Genomic DNA, 22,708 nt, shown 5'->3' on the forward strand with positions numbered 1-22,708 from the left:
ACCGCAAGACAATGCGGTGAAACGAGAAATTTTCGTTGTCCCGCCGGCTGGACGTAACCGTACTTACGCGGATATGAATTAGGATAGGGCAGAGTCCGCACAAAAGCCGAGGCGCTTGCGCTGAAAGCGCCAAACGGACGGGGTGGCTAACGGCGGACGTCGAAAGAGGGGCATAGAAGCTCCGCTGAGCAAGGCCAACCAGAGAGGGGGGTGGGGATGGGTGGGGGGGGGGGAGGCTTTCGAAGCTTCTGCGGGAAACGGAGAATCTGCGAGAGTCAGTGCAATTCGCATCGCGACGCCCTTCGTTCCCACGATCCGCACCCGAAAGGTGGATCGAGGGCCACGAGCAACGGTACCAATCGAACTCGATTCGTGTGCGATAAACCCTGTGCCCAGGAACTCCCTCGCATCGCGTTTTATTCTTCGAGTGCGTGACAACATTTAAAATAAATAAATAAATTGTAATACGTTAAACCGTTCACGTGTAACTTAGTGTGAAAAGAGTTTGAAAGAAACAATTTCTATTCCTTTTTTTTAATCGATAAGGTGAATTGCAATAAACGAATACTTTAATCTCGATGGAAATTACGAAGTTCGTCGATGAATTCTGAGACCACTCGAGGTTTCTTATTTACTCTGTTCGTGTTGATAGTGTGTTGATTGTGAGTGCCGAAAGAGAAAGAGAAAAGGATAACGTGTTCGCCAGGCCACGTTGATTTTTGCCCACGTTTGCGTCGATCGCTCGAAACACAAACGGACCGTTAGTTTTTCGTAATCACGTGAATCTTCATACGGTGTCTCTTCAGTTCGCTTCGATCGGCCGTGGGGCGCTATCGAAATTGAAAATTATGCAAACATAATTTTCATCGTGGCGCCCGTTTGCGTCAGCGCTGCGCGCCAGTGGTACACGTCCTGTCTGCCTTGTTTTACAAAGTTCACTGCCATTGCAGCGGGATAATTCAAGTAAATTTTGTACGTACATATTCTCTGCGACGTGTCTGCGTTTTCCTTAGACGGTAGATTTTAAATCGGGACTTTTTTTACGCGGTGCTTTTGCTATTTTCTCATTGGCCACTGTTTTCATTCCATGTCGATGACTTCGAAGATACTTATTAAAAAAAAATTAATTTATGTGGTGATTCAAGATACATATTGATCATTGTGCTTTATATTGACTTTGTTGTTTTTCTTCGTTTCATCACGGGTTCAGTCTTTCTCTTTAACCCCTTTGGAACTGAATTATTTTTCTTAGGGTACAGCAATTATTCTCCGCGAGTGCTAATTTATTTAGACCTCGACGAATGTAAATGGATTGGAAAATAACAATATTTGTGTGAATTATAATTATTACAGTGATTTTTAACGTTCAGTGTCATAGATTCATTTCTAAGGTAAAAGTTCGTTCAAATGTCATATAGCGTCCTTTAAATTTAGAAAGAAAGTTTTTGTTAGAAGTAAATACTGTTCGTTCACGATAAAAGTACTACTTTAAAAGTCCTTGCTACAATGCTTCTCTCATGGTTTATTGACAGTTGGCACAGACAAAATTTAAATTGGAATCAATTTTAGATACCAGACATTTATTTTTAGAATAGTAATTTTCTGGATACAAATACTTTCTAAAGTTCATATAGATCACAATGTACACAATGTTCGAAAGGGATAATACGATAAATTCTATTCTAAATATATTTTATAAAATTAATTTGTATACGAAATACGTATCTACTTTCCTTCTTTACATTTTTTTAACCTGACTATATATCTCTGGATGAAATTATATTTTTCACGTGTTTCAATTTGTTCAGGCTTGAGCACATGTCATCGAATTAAGACATCATCTAAACGTAATCTAGCATGTTTGCGATTATGAGTGCAAATTTTGAATAAAGTGTAATAAATATAAAATTTGATATAAAACATTCACAGGCTCTTAGCGCAATGAAGTTTATCGCTTTCCTTCAAATATAAAATTTCATCTAACCGTGAAATAGCATGTTTTAAATTACGAATGAAAGTTCTGTGTAAAGAAATGATATACTTTTATTAACAATAAAAATCTCACTTTAAAGCCTCTTAGCTCTGAAGTCTCTGTTATGATTCCTTGACAACTGTCACCCGAAACGTTAAAACAGATATCAGTTGTAGCTACGTGACATTTTCTTTAAACAATTCATTTCTTCATGGCAAAATATGATCTTAAAAATTCGTGCACAAGCACATATACGTCAGATTCGAAGGGGTTAACAAGATTGACTCCATCCCATGTATACTTCAATTTTTCATCGTTTCATTCCAAATACATCCTTACCTTTCTGCTTTAAATTCAGAGCTTGAATTCTTCCTGGGTACAGTTCTCGCCCAAAGTTCAACCAGAAGCTTTCTCACCCGGTCAATTTCGGTTCAAGCAATAATAACGATCGAAGGCTTTTACAACAATTACGAACGTAGGAAGTTTTGGTGGTGGGTTAGGTGGCGGGTTAGGCGTTGGGGGTGCTAAGTTACAAGTTCGTTCGCGTCCCACCCTCTCGATCTTTCTTAAGTGAGGGTAACTTTCTCCGTTGAAAGGGGTGAGGCAATTAGGATGGCTCTCCACTGTTTCGCCATAATATTTATTTCGGCCGCGACGGTTTGTTCGCGGGGTGGAGCGCATAATTATCGCGCTCGCTGAAAATCTGTCCCGTTAAATGATTTTTAATCGTGCCGCATTAAATGGAGTGCATCAAAATTACATGAATATTTACGCCTGGCCAGCTCGACGAAATTGCGTTTTAAGCGATTTGCCGGCGCCGGCGAAAATTACATATTAAATATTCGCATAATGTGAACTAATTCGAGCAAATAAACCATGTAACGATCAATTAATTAACAATAACACGGGAATTAACTGTATAATTTACGCTTGTAAGTTTGCCTCGGCTGTTAGTAAAATTACGAGACGATGCCAGGAACGCGAACCGAACTCGAATATATCCGTCGAGGTGATTTTTGATACGTGGCGCGCGCGTTATTAACGTGACCCGTTGAACCTATGTTGCCATGAATACGAATCGCCAGGACGTTAATGCAGCACCATGGGAACGTACGTTTCCTGAATGTCGGCGACGTGATTAGATAACTTGTGGGAAGTCTGCTGTGCGTCACGTGGCGGCCTGAGAGTGTCAACGAAAAGTATAACAACAACGGTAAGTATTGAAATTTGTTGTTTTCAAGATAGTTGTACCGTTACTTCATGTTTTGTTCATGAAGTTCATTCGTTTGAGGTCGATTAAATATTTCCAAAATATTAAAATTTCATGCGGTCGAGACTTTTAGAAAAGAGTTCCCTAAGTCGTATTTCTATAATTAATTTATCATTCCCAAAGATAGCACTATCCAAGGGTGAATATACATAATAGCTGAATGTTGAAAAGCATAGAGGTAGAGTTTAAACGTAATATTTGGGTTTGTTTAGAGTATAAATATTATCTACGATCAAGTGTGATCTATACAGTTTTTTATAGTATTCATGTACCTTATAAAAATGCAACAGTGCAAATTTATTTGACATGTTGTGTTTTTTTTTAAAGTAGATACACTGTGGAATAGTTAATATTCGTTTCATGTATATGTTACAATTATTATAAAGACTAAATCGATATTATTTTAAAAGTTGTAATTCTTAAACCGTGTCACCCACCTTAAATCTCGACATTACAATTTATGAACCCGTGCTTAACATACCACTAATGAAGATTGGTAGCATCCTCTGCAATAAAGCACGCGTAAGAAAGATGATCGAGAACGTAAAATTTAGTTATTGTTTCACGCAAATTGTGTCAGGATTATGAAAAGAAGAAACAAATCTAAAATCTATTATTTCCCCATTATACCCTACAATATTTAGTAATTATTAACGAATATTGGATTATTTTTGTTTTTCATTAATAGAATACATTAAAATTATAGCAAGTAACCGATGGTTAACCATTACTGCTATATATTCGATATTTCAATTCTGATTACTCAAATTATGAACTAATAAAATAATTCTTTCCTTTGAATATTTCTTAAATAACATTTTTTAAATACAGTGAAAACACACTTTTCTGCTTCTCTGTTTTTAGTTTGACATCAGAAATATAGAATAACATTTAGTTCATTAGATAATCGGTCTTTCATCAAATGATTAATATAATTTTATCTTTATGAATTATTTGTAATGCAGACTAAATTCATTGCTTTACATTTATATTTATATATTTAAACTTATTCTGAGAAATTTCATTGTTTCCATTCACGAATTTACTCTCAAACAAGGTACGACTTCAGAATCTAACATATACGATTTAAGGTCTATTTACACATATCCGTAACGTGTCAGTTCCGTATCCGTACCGTATTAGTAACGTCACGGAGCGGTGTCGGAAGTGTGTGAACATGTCCATTCAAAAACAATAGAAGAATATTTAAAATCACTGTCACTGATGGACATTACGGAACTGACACGGTACGGATATGTGTAAATAGACCTTTAGGAAACCGACAACTTAAATCACACCTTCTTCGCTATAGTACAAAAGGAATTCTAACGAATAAATTTGATCTCGATATAAGGCTGAACATGCAATAATAAGAGTCTTAAAAATCAAGTTTTAATACAGAAAATAAGATAATGTACCTTCAGTAATTTAGCAACTGTTCCATACGCAGAGTAAACAGGACGAGCGTTTGCGTTTGCTCAGAGTAACGTAGGACACGCGGCATTTATTCACAGCATTCGTTAGCAATTGTAATCGCATAAAAAGCGAATGCATCGCACGCCACGGATCGTGTTTCTACAAACACCGAAAGAATTATTTAAAACGTCCCGACGTTTGCATTGTTCGAACATGAATGGAAGAGATTCGATTCGAAAGACGTATGAATAAATTATTCTTAGGTGTCTTTTCTCGACGAACGATGCTTTCTCGACGTCGCTAAGGTTGTTTAACTCGAAATTCAAGCAGAAATAGAAAATTGGTTGCAAAGGGCTGTCGAACGATTAACTTGGAGTTCCTCGCATACGTGTAATTATTTATATTGGTGAAAGTGCTTTGTCAAGAATAAAGGTGGTTGTTTTTGTAACTGATCGAATTTTTCATCTTTTCCACGATTCGATCGATGATCTTTGTGCGATCGAGACCTTGATCGTTTTCTCTTTTTATGTTCTGGCATCTCAATCGATGAAAAAATATAAAACTGTAATTATGCGAAAAAAGAAAACGTGTTTACGCTTTGGCATAACGAAACAATATGAAGATCGCCGGTTTTGTTTTTTAGAAATGGAGGAGCCAGTATGCGTTGAACGTTGTGAAGCTGGCCATGATAAGCATGACTACAATATACTATCATCGAGAACGAGATGCACAGTATAATTGGAAGTGAAAAATGCAAATAGAATACTATTTTATATGAGAGTGGCTCTGTGTTATTCTTCTACAGAGCTTTGTAGAGTTTCTTCTGTCTATTGTCAATTTTTGTCTTTTTTACAACGATGGAAAATCTTTTGTCGGATTGTTACATTTCTTGTCTCGGCTGTCGATAAAAATCTCGGTTTATCGTCCAATTTACAAGAAAATCGGAGTCATAATTTCGAAATCAGAATGGAAACCATTATTGAAAATTCCACTGTTAAAATGAGCCAGAATTTCAATAGCTTCCATAGCACAATAAATGTGCATTGTAACAAGTGGTCGAGGCAAGGAATTAAAATTTCTATTATTGTTCTGTATATTGGTATCCAGAGATCGTTGCAACAAATTATCGAATAATAAATTTGTTACAATCTAACAAATCATATATTATTAGTAGGTAGAAATTTTTCAATGGGAGTAAAGTGCTGTAAATTCATTTTGTTTTAACAATAACTCAACAATGTCGTTACATTTTTTTTTTATATTGCGGATCTAGAAAAATAATATTGTTATTGTAAAAGCACAAGATCATTCGTGTTCGTGAATTTACACAATTTTTATTAACGATTGTTTTCTTTATTTCGTTTGGCAATTGATCTTAATTGGACAAATAAATGAAAAAATAATACCCCCTTGACAATGTAATATTTATACAGAGAGCATCAACGTATTTTTAACCCTTTCTTATCGATACTGCATTTTTCAAAGGTGGACTTACATTACTTTTGCAATCAATAGGTAATGTACATATATAGTATCGTGGTCGATACTATAACAACAGCAGTTATACATTTTCCCTCTTATACATTCTAAGGAATTAATGATAAGATTACGATATTTATCACAAATCATCATCATCTCAATATGTACAACGGGTAATAGGTATATATGTATTACGTAGTCATAAGTACTTGTAAGGACACTTATCGTGTCTTTCTTCTATAATACTCGTAATTCCCCATACGAAGATAAAAAGACGACTTCGCACTCATACATTAATCTTGAGACAGGTATACCACGTGACAAGATTTGACACATGAATGTTACAAATAACACGCGCTAAACATGACAGTACATGCACATTTTATTGCACTTGATCTATTTCTTAATTCTTCCTGTGCATAGAAGTCCTAAAAGTGACAAATTCTTGGCCAGTAAAGATTTGACACGTAATCAAAGCATCCACCACAAAGCAGTGTTAATTTTTCCTTGTCATCTTCATTCACTGCCATGATTTGCATTCATATTTAACCAAGGTGGAGAAGCTTCGCTATCGGGGGCAAATTATCCGTAAAATCCGTAAAATTGCAACGATTTTCTGTCCTTCTCAAAGCAGCTTAACAAGATTTTCTGCCCGCGTCATAAGTTCACATTTTCGACGACGAGTTTAAGAGTTTAACGGGTGCAACAGGAGATGGTCGATTTCCAGTGCGGTGGAAAAATTAATAAACGAAGCCACGCAAATGGACGGAGGCGACTGGCGGACGAAGAACTTGTGGAAAAAGAACGGATAATTTCCACCTCCGTTCATATCGGGCGTTAATAATCTTCCGTATTGATCCGATTAGTCTGATCAGTGTCACTTGACACGGCTCGAATGAAGTTAAGGTTCGGTCGTTAATTACGCGCGGTAATCTGTTCCGCGACGGGACGCGAATAATTGCACTTTTATGCGAAATTCGCATCTATGGAGACTTTTACTCTCTCGTGAGAAATGATATGCAACTAGGGAATGTTCAAATATGGAATTTCCTTGCGATTGTGGGTGGGAAAATGTGTTGTATTATCGATAAGAAGAGCGTTGCTTGAAAATTCTCTAAGCCGTTCCACTACAGATAGTACAGGGTGAGCCGCGTAAAGTGTGACAAGCTATTAATGATAACGCAAGTTTTTTTTCTAGTATTATGGGGTACGATAAGCCATTTCATACCATCTGATCAAATTTGACCCGGACTGGTCTATTTAAATCGCTCGCGTAAACTGAATCGGTAAAATATTTTTTTTTCTAATTTGGTATAACCTTCTTTGACATTCGTGTGAAGTGTGCGCGGGATACGTCCATTTTTGTGAGTTTGGTAGTCATTTGTTTACGACGCGAAAAGTTTGTCTGGCGATTTTTGCTATGGAAAAAAAATGGAACAACGAGTTTGCTTGAAATTTTGTGTTTCCAATGGAATTACGGCTACGCAGTCTTTGAAAATGTTACAGAAGTGTTATGGGGAGTCTACCCTATCGAAAACTCAAGTGTTTGAGTGGCATAAAGCATTCAGTGAGGGTCGTGAGGTCGTAGAAAACTTGCCTCGTGCGAGTCGTTCATCGACCTCTGTTAATGACGATAATATTGAAAAAATGAAAGAAATCGTACTTGGAAATCGTCGGGTTGGCATTAGAGAGACAACAGAGGCTTTCAACATTTCTTATGGATCGACTCAACACATTGTGGTTGATGTTTTGGGTATGAAGCGCGTTGCCGCCAGACTCGTACCGAAAGATCTGAATTTTCTAGCATTCTAGCTTGATTGTGACTAAATTTTTAGCCAAACACGAAACAAAAGTCATTGCTCAGCCATCGTACTAGCCAGATTTAGCTCTCTGTGACTTTTTTCTGTTTTCGAAATTCAAATATCCGCTTCGGGGAACACGCCATTTGTTGATTGTTGCCATAAAAAAAAAATTCGCTGAAGGAACTAAAAGTCATCCCGGTCGAGGCCTATAAGAAGTGTATGAAAAATTGTATTAACCATTGGCATGCTTGTATTGGCTTAAAAGGAGCTTATTTTGAAGGCGATAATAAAGATTTGTATTAAAATACATCAAAATGTTGTTTTTTTTAACTAGTCCGGGTCAAATTTGTGGTATAATGGATAAGGTACTGCTGAATCGTCTATCAGGGAGGCAGGAGGGCACACCAGCCCATATTTTTAAATTGATTGCCATACAAATTTTTGTTGTTTCCAATAGTGGTTTTAAGAGTAAATAATGTTTATTTAAAATTTTTTTCGTATTCTGAATTGCTTATATTCCAAACTGTTTTGCAAGCTAAGTTCGCTTTCGTCGATTTTAAAATAATATACAGTCAGTGTAAGATGTATTAGTACAGCAACCCATTTAAAATAAATGGTTCCTATACGAATACTGATTACACTGACTGTACTTATATATACGAATATTGCTCAAAATTTTACCATTAAAGGACGGATTGGTCCTAAGTGTCCTATATTATAAATTGAGTTTCTAGAGCTGTTTTCGTAGTTTCAATTGTAGAAAGTTATTCACAGGACTATTTTTAGTACAGTTTATTAAATAAGAACTTTCTCATTCGCGGAAAAGTTGATCCGTCTATAAAGATTTAAAAAAGGAAGTTAACTTTGCTACTATAATTAATGAAACAACTTAAAACTGTACAATTCAATGATATTGCTAATCTTAATAAGTATTGCTTCCTCAAAATTAATTTTTCTACATCTGTTTCCGTGGATCGATTATCGGAAATGTGTCGTTTCCCTATAATTTCGACGTTCCATTATAGTGTCGCAGGGAGTTTAGTTTGTGTGTCTTTAGCGAAAAAAGTTTGAACGTATTAGGACAGGAACTTCGTTAGCTTCCGCTATTTGCGTACGTGGTTGCTTTTTTCACGCAGATCAGGTAGTCGAGAAAATTGAAGACATTTTTGTCGGTTTGACAGCATTAACTTGTCCCCAGCCACTTGTTAGGAAAACGTTGACCAGAACTGACGCGACACGCGAAATCCGAGAAAAAACGATCGTGGTTACAGCTCCGTTCTTTATCAACGCGATAAATATCGTCGCTGAGCGAAGCTTGCGACAGATTAGAGTCGTATGGTTATTGACAAAAAACAGTTGATGTCATCCATAAAAAGTCCACGACCATTTTATGCGCCGGATTACAAGCGTTTAAAGGGATTTCGAGAGCAATAAAATCCGAACCGCCCTATAAATCGTCAGGATGCTTTTCTTTATTCGCCCCATTTTCGACAATTTATATTATAGTTGGAGTGTTTTGATTCTCTTGAAGGTTTTGTATAGAAAAAAGAATTTAAATTGAATTATTATTTTTCTGAAATTGATTTTTATCCTTTATATTTTGTATTCAGAGATAGTCCATTTTCCATTGAGAGATCAGAAGATAGAATTAATTTTGTTAACCAAAATCTGAAACTGTTCGAGATTAGAAAAATCAGATAAAGCATAACATTTTTTCATTCATAGTATGTTACATAAACGGTTCCAAGAGAATTATAGTACATTTTATTTAAGTCTCAGTTTTATGTTCTAGAAATTACATACAATTGAAATATATTCTAATAACAGTAAAAAAGTTTTTCTTCTGAATAGGACACTGGTACACTAGTGAGTGTCATATATTTTACAAAAGTTGAATCGCACACAAAATATGTACACAAAATTACGATAAAGTACAATGACTGAGAGATTTTTCAGTTTATAATCCGAAACTAATACTTCAAGTAATTTTAATTAACATTGGATATAAGAGTATGATAAATGAAAGAGAACAGTGCAGAAACTTAATGGTTTGAGGAATATGTTTTACTCAAGGTGTCGGTCTACTTGTAGAAATTAAACAGATAATGAACTGTGTTGTGTATATTTCATACAAAAATCTATTACAACATTCAGAAAAAAAAAACAGTAGAAAACTCAGCTTTACAGTACGATAATGACTCAAAGCAAAACACCGATTGTAGTCAAACAATGATTGTAACCAAAAAGTATCAAAGTTTTATGTTGGCCAGTTCAATTCCTGTATCCGAATAGAATTGAATATTTATAGGGAGAGTTAAAGCAACGCGTAAATAAGTCCAAAATGCAAGCAAAACAGAATTACGTAAAAATATCAGAGGAGAATGGAATAAAACCCGTTTAGATATTATTTTGAATTTAATCAGCTTTATGCCTCGCCGCTGTGCTGCTGTTATCAGTGCGAAATACATAGCCATATAATATCAGTCATAACTAAAAATAAAATATATAATTAATTAATCATATTGGAAAATAAAGTACAAATTTCTGATGTAAAACGAAGCGTCTAGGAACATTTAAACGTGCTAGTTTAACAATTTTGTGAATATATGTAGTTACGATATAGTAAACAGAGTTGATATTTTGCATTGTTTTTTTTAATTTATCATGTCCGGAAACTTTTGTACGCCACTGTATGTCGTGGTATGTGGACTGACCTAGAGAACCAGAATACAGGAGAAGAGGAAATGGTTGAGAGCGAGGGTAAAGCATAAGGGAAAGCGGATCGTCTATTGTCATACGCTGTTCGCAGCCTACGCCGCGCCGCGAGAAGACATATATCTTGCAGTAACTTTTCCGCGATGTGCATTACTTCAAGAATTGTTTCGAGTATAACTTCTTCGGATTACCGAGAACTTTATAAGCGTGTAGTTACACTTCCGCTTAATTGTCCAAGGGCCACGTAAACCATCCGTGTGACGTGAAAAGCCTCTGTACACCATGAAAATTAAAATGAATTAAAATAAAATCTTCCTCAACCCTGTCTCCCTATTATTAATATTCTTTGTTTCGAAATTATATAGGTGAAACTCAGGTAATTTCTTGTTACGGATGATTCTCTGACAGTTTGAATAAAGTTGATTCATTCAATAACGCTGAGGTACGTGCATGTACGTGCATGTACGTGCATGTACGTGCATGTACGTGCATGTAATTTCCCGATGGCATTAAATACACCTATGTTTTCGGTTGTTGATTAATTTTGGTAAAGCTGTCAATGTATAACTCCTATCCAAATAGATTTGGAGAAGTTACATGGAGAACAATTTTGTCAGACATGTTTTCGTTTACTTATATAAAATGTACACTTTATTTATTATTCTCCATGATTCTTTTTTAAGTGTTCTAGTACCATTCAGTTTTCATTCTTCATATCTTTTTGTTCATGTTTGCTTTACATTCTATTGAATCCTTCAACATTCAAAATTTTGACGTTTGATTCCTCAACATTTAATTGGGCAATGTTTAACTCTTTAAAGTTCAACTCTTTGACGTTTAGTTTAACAACGGTCAGATCTTCGACGTTAAGTTCTTCAACGTTCAGTTCTTCAATATTCAATTCTTTAATGTTCAATTCTTCGACGCTGAATCTCTAACGCTGAATTCCTCGATATTAAATTCTGCAAACTCAGTCTTTCAACGATCAATTCTTCATAAATTAAATTCTTCAATATGAAATTCTTAAATATTAAATTCTTCGGGATTTAATTCTTCTATATTTAATCCTTCAATATTTAATCCTTCAATATTCTATCCTTCAATATTTAATAGCTCAATATTCAATTTCTTAATATATAATGCTTTAGTATTCTGCAATTCTTCAATATTTCAACCCTTCAATATCCAATGCTTCAACTCGTATTGTATGTACATTACTTTGGCGTGATAAAAATGCATTATGATCCGTACTTATTATTAAGTAGCATAGATAAATTTATTACTTTATTTATTGACAGATTTTACCTCAATTGGAATACTGCACTCGAATAAGTCCCGTAAATAGTCCAGTGAAGGAATCACAAGAACTCATCTTAGCATTGTCAATCTCACAGATACATTATAATAAGATCAAATGGAAACGGAGTGTACAACGATGAAAAAATAGGATGCTGAGAGAAATGAACCTGGGGCGAGAACGTCGATCATAAGCTTTTAAGCTCCGCGTCCTTTAACGATGGGAATGAACGCAGTTTATATAGTCGCTCGGTTAATGCTCCGATCCGTGGAATTCCGTGTGTTACTCGTGCCTGGCAACACAGCCGCTTTTATTCGGGACGATAACGAGAAATTAGCTGCGAAGCACAGCGATGCACCGTGTGTAATTGGGTGCATCGATTAAAAACTGTCGGAAAAACGGTGAACTGTCGCGTCTCCCTGTCTCTTCAGCGACGCTCTTTCTTCTCTCTCATCCATTTCGTTGCAACGCGCGATGAGACATCGATTCGAGGCATTCGTGTATGCTCCAGGGACGCATTAGTCGGATACGTCGTTCAGAACCGATCACGAATCAATAGCCAATCGGAGCAATAGTTTAAAGATACGCGGATACGGTCTGAAATAAAATACGACGGGCCTGTTGAGGTAATTCATTCCTGGTGAAGACTGGTGAAACATTTTTAAGAGGAATTATTGAGTAAAAACTACGATAGGCTACGTTAACTTTGATTTGGTTGTTTTAAGTGATTCTGTTTTTTAAGCGTCGCTTGGTATACGAGAGGCATGAACAGCAATCTGAATTTATTATATTGTAGGAAGTTTGATGTATTGCTGATTATGGATAAGGTTTAGAGAAATTATATTTTAAGTCGTTTTTGTATTAGTCAAAAGTGTTGATGAAAGCAGTAGTGTATTAAGGAAGGATAATAGGACACGTTAAAAATATTTTCTTTGGAAAAAAATTGTTCTTCTATATTTACTTCTTGCTCTGGTTGCTGGAATCATTCTATACATGCAAAAGACTATTTCGTACAGTATACTTGAATTTGTTCTTCAAAATAAATTGCTTTTATCATATTGTTTCTGAGGGGAGCAAAAATAAAGTGAATAAAATATTAAAAATTTGTCATATGCATTGTTTTGCTTTACAGTTCCGTTACTTCCAAGGTATTTTTGCGAATGCAGTCGTGTCCACAAAGCTTTCTGTCGCGTAAACCGAACAAGCGAACATTCTATTTAGTGCAAATAATACTTTAGCCAAGGTACGTCGAAGAAAACGAACAAAACAGAAGCTTTGAAGCTCTTCGAATGGTTTGGCATAAAGCTAAATGATTAAAGGGTTCGTTAGCGGGGGTTGTTGAAATAGCCGGTCGAGTTTTTTTTATTTCGTTGACCCACATTCCAGGGTCGAGAGTGTTTAACGAATTTTTTAAATTTGAGTCAAGAGCTGTTTCATTATTCGTCTGCAGTTCCAGTAGACAATTTTCATTTCGTTACGCTCTTAAATGAACCTATATTTGGGCAATTTTTGGGATACGGTTCAAAAGTGTATTACGCCGATTCGCATTGATTCTTAATTATGATTAACAAAGCGAAAGGAACTGCTAATTCTGCTTTATAATTGAAAGCGATTTGCTGTATTATTTTGCACAAAATGCTAAAAATGTTGTAAGCTCAAAAGTGAATATATATTTTTTGTTATAGTACTATTTAGTACAATGCGACAAACAATTACTTCATTTCGACACTAACATACTGACTGTTTTTAGGAGTGACAAAACTCATCAATATTAAGTCAATTTCGTGACCTTAGTTTTTCCTTCTTTTTTGTAAGCAATTAGGAAAAATACGCCTTCTTATAAGTGACTGTGCATGTGTTCCAATTTATCTTTGTTTTATTCTGTTTGGGTACACAATTATTATGCTTCTATACTTTGCTAGACTGGATTATTGTGTTTTATTTAAATAACTTCTTAAATGTGAGTGCAACTTATCATTTTTAGTGGCAGTATGAAAATTCTTTTAACCCATTCGAGACCGATTGCACACCGTGTGTGCAATAATAATAATGAACAATTATCCGCTATTCTAAATTAAAGTAGTCATCGAGATAAGATTTTTTTTTAATTAATAGTATCCGTAAACTATAGAAAAACAAAATTTGGCATTCGTTTTGTTGCGTACCAGAAACAAGAAAAAACGACAACGCGTAACAGTTCAGTCTTACAAAAAAATGCTTAAGAGATAGCCAGTTTTAAACTTAACCCCTAAAATGCTAGATCCTATGGCAGGAACATTAGGAATGTAGGAAACAACCAGTGATAATGACAGTGATGATTTCATGCTTGCAAGAAATAGTAAGAATAATCGAATTTTTATTATTATGGATAGTGATAGTGATTTAGAAAACAAGGAAAACATGAATGTGAATATTGAACTCTTAGATGATACACAGGATGAGGTTTTTGAACAAAGTGATTGGGACGATTGTACTGTCATTGAAAGCGAAATTGAACAGCATCAAAGTGAACTTATTCCGCTTCTCGCAATAAAAATTGTCTGAGGAGCGAGCTGCACACACGGTGTCCAATCATCTTATTTATGGGAATTCACTTATGAATTGGGTGATTTCCATAGTAAACATGTTTTTTTTTTTTAATAAAAATGAACAATATAAAGAAAAAAAAATTTTGCTTCTGGGGACCGTGTTCAAAAAAAATCGCCGTCTCGAATGGGTTAAATAAGTAACCACTTTTATTTTTCATTTCCAATATTTATTTAGACTGTTTCTACAGAATAATTGTATAATACAACTTCTTTACACACAATTTTAATATTCGACGCAAAAACAAACTAAAGTACTAAAAATTTTCTTTTACCTTATGTTTCGTGAATCATAATTATCATACAACAAACACTCAAACTTTATTTTGAAGTAAAGAAACACATAAAAAAGATAATTGGTTGTAGAAAATGTTCAATACTAATTCTTAATTAAAATATTAAATTCGAAGTGACATGAACATGGTTACACGAACACACATATACATAAACATGCATACATATTTATACATGCATGGCTATGGACATAATATATTTATGCGATTAAACGTGAAACCCAGTAAGTGTACAGGCGCGCACCTGTACGGGATATCGAATATCGTAATTTTCCGTGTTCATCTGCGCAGACCATAAACGTGGTCAATTCGCCTCGACAAGCGGCGACCGAGTTCAGCAACATTCTGCAAACTTGCTATCCATAACACTTTCGAAAACGCACACACGTGTCGCGAAGTTTCGACGTCACGGCCGCGCCACTCGAAGTTCTTGTGATTTCCTGTTAATCGTTATTATCCTTGCGTCCAAACCTGTGCCCGCCGTAACTTCGCCATCGTCGACGAATTAACTTTTCGTTCCACGAAACTCAAGGGAAAACTTGATATGCAGCCGGTCTTTAATGAAGAATCCTCCATTAGGCGGATTTCAGTCTTTTATCGTTGCTAATTGGCATAATACTCGACAATTGTGGGTATTAGTTCTTGCTTACATTATAATATGAAAAGACAGTACATCTTATTATTTAAAGCTTTATATGCAGTTTACCTTTAATCAACAATTCCTCATATAAGCAATTTTCAGAATTTAGAAACAGGAAATAAATGTCTTGATTATAGACAAGTTTATTTATCGTTCTCAATTTGCACGATATTACAATTTTCTGGGTGTTAGTTATTGCCTACAGGATAATATGAGAAAATAGTGAATTATCACTCTTTCAAATAAATAATATAAAATAATTTTTAGAAAAAAAATATAATCGACTTCGAAAAACATTAAAACTGCATTAAAAAGTATGAAATAATTTCTAGTTAATTTATATGAATATTCACAAGTTCTAGATATAATTGCTTAAAAGTATAATAAAATGCACTGAAAAATATGAAATAATTTCTAATTAAACTGCAATATTACTCACCAGCTCTTCACTTGTTAAATTATTAAATACAGCATATTAAATACAATGCAACATTTTCGGAGGCGGCGCAAAATTTAAAATTACCTACATTCAAAATTACCAAAACTTGATTTAGCTTTCTGTCGGAGGAACAAAACATATGACCATTAATTATTTCTATCATTATATCTATTTTAGATATCCTATTCATTAACACTATTCAATATCGGGGCCACCACCAAATATTATTCCAAACCTACTCAGGCAGTATTTCCGTGTAAATAGTATTACAAATATATGTGTAAATATATATTAACTGTATGCAATATTGTCCCCCCCCCCTGCCATGACGAATACATTAAACTCACTCAGACACTATTTCCACGTAGACAGTATACATGTATAAATTAACGGCATTCAATATTACCGCATTAACAAAAGCTATCTCAAGCCGAAATTCAAAATTTCTAATTTTGCACCGCATCCGAAAAGGTTGCATTTTACTTAATATGCTGTATTTAATAATTTAATCAAATTCATCAAGATCTGGTGAGTAATAATGCAGTATAAATAGAAATTATTTCATATTTTTCACTGCATTTTGTCATACACAACACAACAATGAATAACATGAATTCATGTTACTACTGCCGAATCCAATTCAAGTAGAGATGGTGAGCAATGGTCAGGCACTTCAAAAATTATACTTTTATAGAATCACACTTTTCTGTTTTATACTTTTAAACGGAACCTCGTGTAATAAAATCGTACTTCACGTTTTCAATTTAGATTTACACGAAGAATCAGCTTCTTTTAGATTATACTACGAAGTTTGCTGTACCCAGAATTTCAATATTTGTATTGTAAATTATGTTTTTCCGCATTCCCTGTACCTCGCGTTAGGAAACCAGCAAACCTCAGCCATGTACGTTTTAATGTCAAATTTTTCAAAGAAAATATGCTACTGTCAGTGATGACGTCGAACGAAAGGAGAAAAAACGTAAAACATAATGTTGAAAGATTAATCGTTCTCGATGATGCACGTGCCTGTCGACATTTCGGTCAGGTACAACGCTTTGCTCGTACTCGACACGGTAGTAAACGTTTATCCCGTAAAGCGAAGCACACTTTATAACAGCTGTCAATAGGGCAACCATCACAAAGACCGTTACGCGAATATCGGCGGCGTTGCACACGTGACAAAACGCTCGGTCGCGGTCTTTGCGATGGAAATCGGCAGTGGAAACTCAAAGAGTCCTCAATAATTTCGCGAACGGCGAAAGTCAGAAAGGTCGACGACATTGTTTGCTGAGGAAAATCGATGACATAGAATGCTGGCCTGATGCGTACCAAGGGAAACGCAGTTAAATGGATTTCCTTTTGTCGTGAATTGAAAAATTGTCAATATTCGGGATTCTTTTAGAATTGCTCGTAACACATTAAATTGAAACTTTGATTATTAGTGTACGTATGAGGACGTTTTATGTATTCTTTGATACATTTTTCTAAAATAATGCAATACATATTAACAATAAGATAATATAACACAAAATTTGTTAGTATATGGAATTTCCTTTTTCGACCAGAATGTAATATGTTAAATTGAAACTCTTTGTACTTATCGATGTACACAGAGAACGATTTATGAATTTTTAACTATCCAGCTGCTCTACTAGAATAATGTACAAAAACATTTGGCAATATTTGAGATTCTTTTTATGCCAGTACGTGATACATTAAATTGAAACTCTTAGAGCTGAATGTATGTACTTGTACGTGTACATACGTATAAAAATATTCCGTAAATGATTGAATAACAATGTTCTTGTGCTCTACTGAAATATTTTAAATTAATCTAATAATGTGCAAATTACTAATAAAACCCTACTCCTCTACTGATTTCATATTTTGAGCAAAAATATAGTCAGTACTTAACTTTTTTATAAGAGAAATACACGAAATGTTAAATTGAAATTTGCTGTGTTTCTTAATGTTCTTATGAAGACATTTCGTGAATTGCTGTATATATTTCTCTTTAATAATGCACGAGTTAATAACTCTTATCTATTCATAAAATTCTCGGTTCCTCGAGGGACTGATTAAACGAAATAAAAGTCGAGGAATAAATATCAAGCCAGTTAATTCTATGCGGAGTCTTTTCCGTGTTCCCTCGAACTTTTTATTTACACTCAATTCAACGTTCCCACGATACCATGGAATCTTGGCTAAAAACTTCGCGGAAGTAGCACTGTACATTCCCAAGGCGTCAAACTTAGGTCGTTTAAGTTTAACGGTTGGTTCGTGGGTCAGACCGTGTTAAACGCTTCATTTACAAACGTACGCGCAGGATTTAATTGCTAAGTGACCCAGTGGTTTGACGGATTAACGAGGATCCGCGGTGGAAAACAAAGGAAGCCCTGTAATCTGTGTCAGCCACGATCGAATGTTTCGCTCCGCTTTGATGTTTGCTTACAAATCTTGACATCATATGTTTACACCACGGGTCGATGTGGTTCATTAAATAACAATCGTGACACGATTCGCTTATAATTCTCGTTGAACTAAGCGAATGTAGAATTTTCCACCCATTACGCTACGCTTTACGTTCGCCTTTAATAAAATCAAGCATTTCAATTTGCTAATGTTTCCTCTTTTCTAAGAGGAATTTAACGTATTTCTGTGATTGAAATTTCCTACTCGTTTCACGAAATAACTGATGGATATGAAGGTAAAAGAGCTGGTAGACGGTGCAAGCATCATAATTTAGAATATTTGTTGTATATCCTTCTGCATCATTTTATAAAATAATCCGTGTGTTCTCCTATGTATAATTTAGAATATGTAAAAGTATGTAAATATTCTAAATAATATGTTGTTTATTCTTGTATTCTACAAAATAATGTATGTGTTCCTCTATATATGATTTAGAATAATACGTAAGTGTACATCAATATTGTAAATAATTAGTTGTCTATTCTCATATATTATCTTAAAAAATAATGCCTGTGTTCTTTCATAAATTTTCATATTTCGAATAATATGTAAGAGTATATAAATATTCTAAATATTATAACTATACATATTTATGTATAATTATTCTAAATAATAGTGCTTATATCGACTATCTGTGTTTCTAATTTAATTTGTAAATTCACAAACAGGATTTTAAATTTTGATAAATTTTAAAAAATTGAATAAAATTTAGTTGTATGTAGGTAAATGGACATATTTCATGTTCAAATCAATTTTTACCGAAACAATAATGAATAAACGCTTCTTCATCGATCAATCAAAGTCTCGATTCTATCACTGTGCATCGCTTAAAGGGTCGCACAGATTACTCTGACGTGACGTGATCCCACGTCATAAGACGTGTGATATGAAAATCTAACATAGGGTTTTGCATGGCGACGTTCACATTAATCTGACGTGACGTGGGCTGACGCCATCTGACGCGACACGCGTGTTCCCACGTGGGCCCACGTCATAAGACGCGTGTCGCGTCAGATGGCGTCAGCCCACGTCACGTCAGATTAATGTGAACATCGCCATGCAAAACCCTATGTTAGATTTTCATATCACGCGTCTTATGACGTGTGCCCACGCGGGATCACGTCACGTCAGAGTAATCTGTGCGACCCTTTAGAATCTAAAGTTTAGATATTGGCTAAATGTTGTCCTTAGATATTTGTACCTTTGTTACATAGCTTATTTATATTTCAAGAATAAGGATTTACCTTATACTAAATTTTTTTTTACTAAATAAGTTTCTTTTGTTTTATGTAATTGAGCATGATTCGCATTCTTCGTTGCATTCGATGATGACCAATTCATGGTCAAAAATGCATGGAAAACTAATCTTAATATTTAATTAAAATTTTTGATATCTTTACATCCTTTATGATTGTGTCAACATTACATTTCTCTCAGAAGTAGCAAATGATGTTTAACGAAATGTGATTCATCCTGTAATCACAATAATATATCAAACCAGTAATAAATAATTTGTAAGATGAAACGAGTTGCTTTAATTGGGGACATACGAAATAACTAAAGGTTTTTACAAAATGATTAAGCTATTATGCTCGTGATTATATCTTGATAGCAGATAATTTTTACTCGAGCAAACAAAGAACCGCAACATGTACACTATAACTTATGAAAAAGTAACTCTGTTCAAATTGCCACTTTTTAATATATATTGCAATTGTTATTATTCTGAGGAAACGCCTCTATTGTGACAGACACGTGAAATGAGAGAGTAAGAAAATACGATGTTCTGAAGTAATAGAATTTGAATGTCCGCTATATCCCTTTCAGAGAACCTGATGTTTTCCTTTATATGTCCGGGGTACTCATGTACGTGTATTCGAGATCGTGTAACCTTGTCTAGAAGCATTCTTTCGTATCATATAGATTTCCAAAACTATTCAATTGATCCACACGGTCGAACTGAAATTTTGTATAAATATCAGTGATTTCCCAAAACGTTATTAAACAAATTACATAATCCAGTATACATAAAAAATGAGTACCAGGATACATGAATGAAATATGCCAGACACTCAGATTCTATGACTTCGAGCCATATTGTTTTTAATCTAACAAAATTGTGATCATAGAGGTTAATAAAACCTGCTCCATATTTAAGAACAAACCAATTCGGCTTGAATCACTTTCCTATAAGAAATATGCCAAATGCCCTGTTACCAATTTGATCCAATCTGTTCTCATTTATGGAGAGGTTGAGCAAACAAGTATGACGCACCGATGTTGCCAAAGCAGCGAGACGAGGCGTCGCCAGCATATTGATTAACAAAAGTACGGTTTCCGCGTGAAATAACGCGGCTGGTGACATGGCCACGGGCGCGACGTAGGCGTTAAGCTTGAATAGGGGTACGATCACTTTGTGAATATCAATGCGACCAAGAGAGTGTACACTCGGCTGGGCCACTTTTGCGGAAGTCCAGTCGGCTAGGTAACCGCCTATTGGATCCTAGTTCATGTCACCGAGGCTGTCTATTCTAGCCGCCGCAGTCCTTTGTGATTGACGGCCCTGTGGTTTAATACTCGCGCGCGTTCGCGCCAATTAAAGTTTAGAGGGGATTGGATCAGCAGCCAATAACACGACGCCGAATATATCGAGGGGAAGTTTGTGGACAAAGGCAGCCTTTTTGCACGTACGAAATTAATCGAACATGGGGCCCTGCGATAATCACGAGGGAAAATTGTTAGGGGAACCTCGTTCCGTATCATCCTGCACGCTTGGCACGTATGCAGGTTATCGTATCGAATATGGGCCAGAAAACGTTATTTACACTATCGGTCATTAATTTCAATACACCATCGTATTTGTGATTTTTTCGAGCTGAGACACAAGTGAAAACCTATTTTTTAATCAATTCATATTTATCGAAATGGAGTAATCAAATTTAAATATATTGACAGGGTTTTCAAACGATTGGATAGATAATCTACTTAAATTTTGCTATCATTAAAGTACCCGCTCTTAGCAGCGTATATAGGCTAAATAGGATCGCACAGATTACTCTGACGTGACGTGATCCCGCGTGAGTACACGTCATAAGACGCGTGGTATGAAAATCTTTGCATTTTGCAGCAACATAGGATTTTCCATGGCGACGTTCACATTAATCTGACGTGACATGGGCTGACGCCATCTGATGCCATCTGACGCCATCTGACGCCATCTGACGCCATCTGACGCCATCTGACGCGACACGCGTGTTCCCACGTGAGCCCACGTCATAAGACGCGTGGTTAAAATCTAACATAGGGTTTTGTATGACGACGTTCACATTACGTTGACGTGACGTGGGCTGATGCTATCTGACGAAACGTGCGTTCTGACGCGTCAGGAGCACATAAAAACTACTACATTTTTCGTGAGTGTTGAAAGGCGTCAGAAGACTCGGGTGTTTTCTAGGAACCTGTTTTCCATTTTTAAGAGATAAACTAATTTAAAAAACAAAAATTACACTAAAAAGTATAAAATAATTTTTAGTTAATTTATATAAATGTATGTGACTAGTAATTTATATGAGCAGCTCTAGATATAATTGCTTATAAAAGTATGAGAAAATGCAGTGAAAAGTATGAAATAATTTCTATTTAAACTGCATTCTTGTCAGCTTTTCATGCATTTGATTAGATATAAAATACAGCATATTAAATACAAAAACATAATTTTTCTTGTACTTGAAATGATTAAACACATTGAAATAATAAATAAAATTATTAAATCTGATCTTAAGTAATTTTAATAAGAAAAATTATTAGTATTATTATTATTGTTATGTATGATCTTTATTTGTACTGTAAAAAAATGTTTAATATCGTTATTAAACGCTAAACGTTATTAAATCTCGCACGGCTAGGTTGGTTGTTGACAAACTGGACAACTACACGTATGAAGTAGTTAACATCGCCTACCGCGATACCTCTTCGACATTGCAAAAAAAAAAGAGTGTTCCGTCGCAAGGAACATAACATTGAAATTTTGTTGGTACGTTTGGCCTGCGGTCGAGAAAAGGTTATTTTTGAGACTTAAGGTATTTCGAGTCTTTAGCGTTGAATGGTTTTTAGAATCTCTAATATCCGTTTCGACCTCAAAAACCGAAGTGCCATAAACTCAGAATTATCGAAGGATTCATTATTTCTGACAACTTGTCATGTCTGACGTGGGCCCACGTAGCATGACGTCAGCCCACGGTGCCTGACGTGACGAGTCCCACGAACAATTAGAACAATTGGAACAATTTAGATTACCATTAGTACGCCGCGACAATTACTCTTATAAC

At 35.2% G+C, this 22,708-nt stretch overlaps 1 protein-coding gene across 1 annotated transcript in view; it reads left to right on the forward strand.

Annotated features, from left to right (window-relative positions):
- Nucleotides 1–283: 283 nt before the first annotated feature.
- LOC128884053 (uncharacterized) overlaps nt 284–22,708 on the forward strand; it is a 638,316-nt gene continuing 615,891 nt past the window's right edge. The window contains exon 1 of the mRNA XM_054137083.1: nt 284–972. The gene's annotated coding sequence lies outside the window, so the exon portion shown is untranslated. The remainder of the gene's footprint in view (nt 973–22,708) is intronic.

Source organism: Hylaeus volcanicus, chromosome 1, assembly GCF_026283585.1.
Source record: "Hylaeus volcanicus isolate JK05 chromosome 1, UHH_iyHylVolc1.0_haploid, whole genome shotgun sequence".
Classification (NCBI taxonomy): domain Eukaryota; kingdom Metazoa; phylum Arthropoda; class Insecta; order Hymenoptera; family Colletidae; genus Hylaeus; species Hylaeus volcanicus.